This window comes from Lynx canadensis, chromosome C2 (genome assembly GCF_007474595.2).
Source record: "Lynx canadensis isolate LIC74 chromosome C2, mLynCan4.pri.v2, whole genome shotgun sequence".
Lineage (NCBI taxonomy): Eukaryota > Metazoa > Chordata > Mammalia > Carnivora > Felidae > Lynx > Lynx canadensis.
In genome coordinates this window covers 7,125,650-7,133,339 of record NC_044311.2, presented here as the reverse complement: position 1 = coordinate 7,133,339, position 7,690 = coordinate 7,125,650, and positions in this window count along the sequence as shown.

Below are 7,690 nucleotides of genomic sequence, written 5' to 3'. Positions count from 1 at the left end.
TTTGGTCCGCGTAATTTCCTTTCTCCTCTTCAGTTATTTCCTTTGGATGGATTCCTCCATCATGGGGATAACTGGGTCGAAGGACACAGCAAGGTTTTGGCTTTTTTTTTTTTTTTAATTTATTTTTTTAAGGTTTTGGCTTTTGACCCATAACACGGGAAATCGGTTTATTACAAAATCTTAATTGAGCATATATGGCACGCAACATGTAAGCTCGGATCCTGAGCGGCCCCAAAGGTAAGTGAGACCAGGCCACTGCCCTTCGTGATTTAACATTCAAGTGCAGAACAGAGAAGTGAACAAGAAAAAACACTTTGCATGAATTGGTAACACGAGAGCCGTCTGACCTGAGTCTTTACGGGTGAGGAGCTCTCCAGGCGACGGAGGGGATGGCATTCTAGGCTCAGTGAATGGCATATGGAAAGGAGGTGTGTGAGGGCATGGGGATCTTAACATGAGAAAAGCATGTGAATTTCGAAAGGCATTCGGAGCAGAGTGGGTGGGGAGAGTCTTCTGGAACATTGGCTCAAACAACTAACCAGAGGGCATATTCTCCCCAGGCTGCCACAAGTTTTCTCTACTATTACTTGAACCTCATTGCAACCTTCGGGTCATAAAACTTTCAATGAAACTTTAACTCGTTTCTGGACTCCCACGAAAAGAGGGAAACATTCTTCTGGCTTGAGAAGTAAAAGTGGAGAGACAAACACTTTCACGTCTAAATGAACATTCAATTAGTATCCTAAGAAACGGTCGCTCATCCATTTTGCTGAATAAGACAGAATAGGGAGAAAATAGGGAAGTTCACTGAAAACCCTAAATAGCAGTGATGTTGGTGTCTAAATAAAGGATAGCACATTTGAAAAAGACAGTTGGCCCTAACAGCACAGCTGCGGCAAACCCACGACTGCTTCTGAGCTCTGGGCTTCCCCAAAGTGGAGGGAAATGGTGGACCCCAAAGGCAGAGAGACATCTGTGACTGAGTCCCAACGTATTAACTCTGTCACCTTGGGCAAGTTACTTGACATCTCTGAGGCTCAGCTTCCTCATCTGAAAGAGAAGAATAAAAGTGGGGCTCACCTCCTCAGATTATCATGAGGATTTCGTAGGATTGCCTCCACAACGCACACAGTGCGTGCCTAGCAGAGCAAACTCAAAGAAATGGTGGTGACTATTGTTATTTTTTACCTTCTTCTTCTTATTAGGTTGAACCTTTCCCAGTGAAGAAACTCATGCTATCTTGTCCGTGCCTCCTTGCTCTCCTGAGTCCCAGAATCACAGAATTTTAGGTGCAGGTAAGGGGCAGGAGACCCAGAGAGGGCCAGGGGCTGGTCCAAGAGGTAGATCTCTTGAATCCAAGTCTATGGATTTTTTTCCCCATCTCAAGAACAATACGGACCAATCCTATGATAACTGTAGTTAACAATACTGTGTTGCATATTTGAAAGTTGCTACGAGAGATTTAGTTGCTAATAAGATTTTTAAAGTTCTGATCACACGCACAACGTAATAACTGTGTGAGGTGATAAATGTCTTCACTAACTTTATTGTGGTAATCACTCTGGAATATATTCGTGTACAAAATCACTATTTTGCACACCTTAAACTTACAGAATGCCATGTATCAATTATACCTCAATAAAGCTGGAAAAAGATACAGACCAACCCTGCCTCCAAGAGCAGAGAACACAGGTGGGCATGCAAAAGAAAAAAAAAGAAAAATCCAGAAGGAAGGTCTACAGGTGGATGACTGAGGCAGGGAGGGGAGATCTGCCCTCCAGGATGCTGAGTTTAACAGAATCAACCCACTCACAATGACCGGTGCAGCCTGGGTGGGGCAGCTTTTGGTGACAGCTGTTCTGTGACATCAGTATCTCTAATGACAATGGTCACCAGACGGAGGCTTATCAGCCAGGATCCCCAGGGGCGAATCTAACAGCAGAATCTGGGTGGTAGACAGAGCCTCCACTGAGAAGGGCCACCGTCCAGGGATGGCAATCCACTGTGTCTGCAGTATATACAGGTCAGGTGAGCTTCCCATCGTCTCTCTCTGAGAGTCTACCCCTGAACACCCAGGGGGAGAATTCACCTCTGGCCCCGCGAGGCCAACAACTGCACACGGGGACATGGCAACTTGACTGAGAGATCCCTCCAAGTTAGGGTAGTCTGTCCCAACTGAGAAGTTAACTCTCTTCTCCACCCACACCCCACTCCCCTGGCCCACAGGGAGCACTTTGGTTTCAACATGACTTGCAATGTCGTTTGCTTGACTAGCTAAGTTGGCAACCCTATGGTGGGCCACCCGCAAGTGGTATTATGGGAGAGCGGGTGACAAAAGTATTTCTTAGCAAATGAGGACATACCCAGTTTCTCTTCAAGACACCCTCCATCCATAGGAGGGCCAAGTCGTTTTCTCAAGGATACGGGTGCCACGTTTCCATTTCTGTTGAATAAGACAGCTGTTAGGCAACAGCCACAGTTGTTCCTCCACAGACACACCCAGACGCTCGAGAAACCACAAAACATGCTCAGCAGGAAAATTACTCTTTGACTCCGTATTTCCTCCTTTATTTAGGTAGGAACAAAAACACATTTTAATTTGCATTTGAGTACTCGGTTTTAAGAGTGTTCCATTTTCAATGTGTTTGTTTTATATTCTTTATGACTTTTCTCTGGACGTAAAAGAAATGCCTGGCCACAGAAAATACAAAACAATAAATGAACAAAAAGTTAGAATTACACAATATTTGCGGGGCGCCTGGGTGGCTCAGTCGGTTAAGCGTCCGACCTCGGCTCAGGTCAAGATCTCACGGTTCGTGAGTTCAAGCCCCAAGTCGATCTCTGTGCTGACAGCTCAGAGCCTGGAGCCTGCTTCCGATTCTGTGTGTCCCTCTCTCTCTCTGTTCCTCCCCCACTTGCACTCTGTCTCTCTCTCTCTCTCTCAAAAGTAAAGATTAAAATAAATTTTTTTAAGAATTACACAATATTTCATCTCTCTAAGAATTGTTTAACACAGACATGGTTTTCTGCCATGTTATTCTCTGCAGATATAAATTTAAGAAAAGATTTGAGATCATAACATACATAGAGTTTATCTTACATTTTTCATTTAACATTATAGCATAAACATTTTCCCATGTATTAACCTCAAACATGGTTTTCAGTGATTACACATGAGTCCATTCAGACTTTAGCCAAGCCCCTACCGATGGACACAGAGGCAACATCCAATTTTCATTATTATGTACAACACTGTGCTAAACATAAATCTTTGTGCGTATGTTTGTATAAGAGGAATTATTGGATCAACGGATTAAAGCGTCTGTGGGTCTTTTGCTAGCTACTGCAACACTGCTTTTCAGAATGATGACACCATGTAGCTAATGCTCCATGACTTTTTAATGTTTATTATTGAAAGACAGAGAGAGACAGAGCGTGAGCAGGGGAGGGGCAGAGAGAGAGGGAGACACGGGATCCAAAGCAGGCTCCGGGCTCTGAGCGGTCAGCACAGAGCCCGACGGGGGGGGGTCGAACTCACAGACCGCGAGATGGTGACCTGAGCCAAAGTCGGACGCTCAACCGACTGAGCCCCCCAGGTGCCCCTCCCTGACTTCTTAGTGCACCCCCGACCTTCCCAAGCTTTGGGGTCAGGACATTACAGGCTTTTGTTATTTTAGAAAATAGTAGCTACTGACTTCAAAAATCAGAGAGAGAGAGAGAGAAAAAAAAAGACCTCCATTTCTGGGGTGCCTGGGTGGCTCAGTTGGTTAAGTGTCCAACTTCAGCTCAGGTCATGATCTCACTGTTCATGGGTTCGAGCCCCGCATCGGGCTCTGTGCTGTCAGCTCAGAGCCTGGAGCCTGCTTCCGAAACTGGGTCTCCTCTCCCTCTCTCTGTCCCTCCCCTACTTGCACTCTGTTTTGCTCTCTCTCAAAAATAATAAAAATAAACATTAAAAAAAAGTGCTGCCATTCCTGAGAGAAGGTAATAAGACTGTTATTTAGGAGAGAGAAAAGGAAAAAGAGACCGGGGGGTTTATTTTTATTTGTTACTTTTTAAGTTTATTTATTTTGAGGGAGAGAAAAAGCATGCACATGAGCAGGGAAAGGGGCAGAGAGAGAGAGGGGTGGGGGGAGAGAACCGCAAGCAGGCTCCGGGCTGTCAGCACAGAGCCCGAGGTGGAGCTCGATCTCGCAACCTGGGAGATCATGACCTGAGTCGAGATCAAGAGTCAGATGCTCCACCGACTGAGCCACCCAGGCGCCCCAAGACAGGGGCTTTTTAAAAGTGACCGACAACATCACAAAATCCGTTGTTTTAAGGAAAGACTGTGTAGTGCTTGGATTAAGGGGGCACAGGAGAGGCCATCTGAGTCGTAAAACATCTGGGGGAAGGAGGAGTGGAGAGTCACCGTTTCATAATCAAGGACTAGAGTTTCGGTTTTACAGAATGAAAGAGCTGTAGAGACGGAGGGTGGTGATGGTCGCATATCATGAGGGAGCGCACTCAATACCACCGATCTGCACACTTGAAAATGGCTGAGACGGTACATCTTATGGGTACTTTAGCACAAGAAAATGTGGGAGAGAAAAACTCCAGCAGAATCGAGGAGGAAGGAGGTGGTGACACCGCTTCTGGGGGTGAGGGCGGGGAAGGGTCTTAGGGGGAGAAGTAGGTCTGAAGAGGGCACCCAGAGAATCCCGGTGCAACTTGAGGGTTTACAAAATTCACATCTTTTTTCAATGTTTCTTTATTTTGAGACAGAGAGACAGAGCGAGCATGCACATGAGTGTGGGAGGAGCAGAGAGAGAGGGAGAGAGAATCCCAAGCAGGCTCCACACTGTAGGTGCAGAGCCTCACTCAGGGCTCGATCCCACGAACTGTGAGATCGTGGGATGAACCGAAATCAAGAGTAGGACGTTCAACCGACTGAGCCCCCCAGGCGCCCCCGAAAGAGTCAGGTCTGTCCAAGGTAAACAATCTGCAAAAGGCAACCGAAGGGAGAATTTATTCCAGATTTAGCCTAGTTGGTGGCAGGGAAGTCTATTTTCAACGCATCCCCTGCCATTTTGGATAGACTTCGAAGTAGCTGTGTCAGTGTCAGGGAGAGCTCGTTAACCTGCAAAAGGAGAAAAGGCAAAAAACGAAAACAAAACCAAAAAACAAAGCACCCACGACTTTATTTCCATCTCTAGTGACTTCTCTCCAGGATGCATTTCGCAAACTGTGTCTACCTTACCCAGCAGTGAATTTCTTAGAAATCCAAGGCGTAGTGGCGCAACGCTCAAGTCGGCCGGGGAAATCCATCGATGCCAACTCCAAGAACCCTCTGGTGAATCCAGGTAGCCCTCTTCGGGGGCTGGAGGATGCCCAGCTGGGAAGCTGGGAAGCCCGGTACCAAAAAGGCTGATTGACACCTTTATCGGGAAGGGAAAAGTGCCCATTTCAAGGCACCTTATTTCGCTGAGAAGTAGGGGGAAGCGGAAGAGAATTCCCACAGGCTCCCCAAACCGCCCCCCCTCCTGCCTACATGCAGCCGTTTCCCACTTGCGTTTCTTCCTCTCCGGGCTCCGTGGAAGGATTTTCTCTGCGCTGGCCTAAAGCCAAACCCTCCACTTGTGCACGAGATCCGTTCCCTCCTACCTCCTCGAGGGTTGGATTTCTGCTTCCTTCCCGGCCGCGGGATTCCCAGTGAGCAGAGGAACAGGCCAGAATGCCTCGCGTTTTTAGACCCTCCTCCGGACTCCGTTTCCTCCCCGCTTCTGTTCTTGTTCTGATCTCTTCTCCACTTAGAGACACCCAAGGGGCATCTCCAGCCCCTGGGCCCCCAGCCTGCCTTGCGCTTCTTCCCCGTCACCCACCCAGACACTCCTGGCAAAGTCCTGGATGCTGTCCGCGTGGCTAGGCCAGCGGGTCCACGATCGGGCCCACCCCACTGACCTAGCGGCAGAATTTACAAAGCTCAGCCCTCCCTCCTCCTTGAAGCGCCCTTTCCATTTGGTCCTGGAGATGCCACTCTCTCTGCTGCTTATCCCTCACGGGCTGCCCTTCCAGTCTTCTTCTCTGGTTCCTTTCTGCCTCCCTGACCTCCAAGCATCAAGGGCCTTGGGATGACTTCTGTCTACGCTCGCTCCCCCGGAGAGCTCCGCCAGCTGCAAAGCTGTAACCACCTTCTCTCTGCCCTGACAACATCCAGATGGTTTTCTCCAGCCCAGACTGCTCTGAAGCCCAGACGTGTATGTTCAGTTCCCTGACCACGTCCCCCGGATAGACCACAAGCGTCTCCTGGCACTCATCACAGAACGCTGCAGTCTTCGCTGGCTCTGTAAACGACAAGTCCATTCTTCCGGTTGCTCTGGCCAAAAACCTTGGCGTTCTCCTGGACGCCCCTCTTTCCCTGAGCCTCCATTCCCAACACACCAGAAGATTCCAGCCCGCACTTTTTTTTCTTTTTTTTCAAATCGGTTCCGTATCAGATTTTCTGCCACTGCCCCATCATCCCACATGCCACCGTCTCTCCCCTAGACGACTCCACAGGCTCCCCTGTCTCTGCTCCCACTCCACAGTCCATTCTCTGCCCTGGCCCCGGGGGTCACCTTAATGTTTCAGTCGGATCACGTCACTCCTCTACTCGACATCACCCAACGGCTCCCTCCTCCCCTAGGATGAACCCAAACCCTCTTCTGAGATCTAGGAGACCTGCAGGACCTAGCCCTAGCCTCCTTTCCAGTCTCGTAGCCCAAGACTTTCCTCCCACACTCTGTTGAGTCACACGGGCCCCCGAGCTCTTCCGGAAACAGGCAGAGCTCTTCCCTACCACAGGCCATTTGCACTTGCCCCTTTCTCTGCCTGGGAGACTCTTCTGGGGGGAGCCGGTGGGTAGCCTCTTTTATCAGATCTGTGCAGGGCTCACTGCCTGGCTTCACTCAGCCTCTGCTTCAGTATCACCTCCACAGAGAGGCCTCCACAAATCTCCCCATTTAAAACAGAGCCGCACATGCATTTTCACACTATCCCTATTCCTGAATTTCTTTGTTTTCTTACCCTTATCTCTCCCTGACACTATATTAGATATTTGCCTATTTCTTTTTTTTTTTTTCTTCAAATTTTATTTATTTTTAAGACAGGGAGTACAGGGACACCTGGGTGGTTCAGTCGGTTAAGCATCCGACTTCAGCTCAGGTCATGATCTCTACAGTTTGTGAGTTCGAGCCCCGCGTCGCGCTCTGTGCTGACAGCCGGAGCCTGGGCCCTGCTTTGCATTCTGTGTCTCCCTCTCTTTCTGCCCCTCTCCAACTCATGCTCTGTCTCTCTCTCTCAAAAATAAATAAACATTAAAAAAGAATTGAAGAGCTTGTTATGGAGGAAATAGAATCATCTTTTGTCTGTCATTGATGTTACAAATATTGCTCCCCGATGTCACCTACTATTTTTCTACTTCAAACGTCAAAACTCACAGTGGTTTCTCTTTTCAGGTGACCCTGCCTTGTAGTTGATGGAGATCCCTCCCCCCATTCTGTCAAGGCTGTGTTGAGTCCTGCTTCGTCTGTGGTGTTATTTGGCATTTTGACCTCTTCCTATGCATTCGGTCGCATTTTAACGGAATATTTCAAGGGGCCGCCCCAGAGGCTGCTAGCCAGACGCCATTGAACCCTAAAATGACTCTCGGCTACAGCATGGTTCTCGTGGT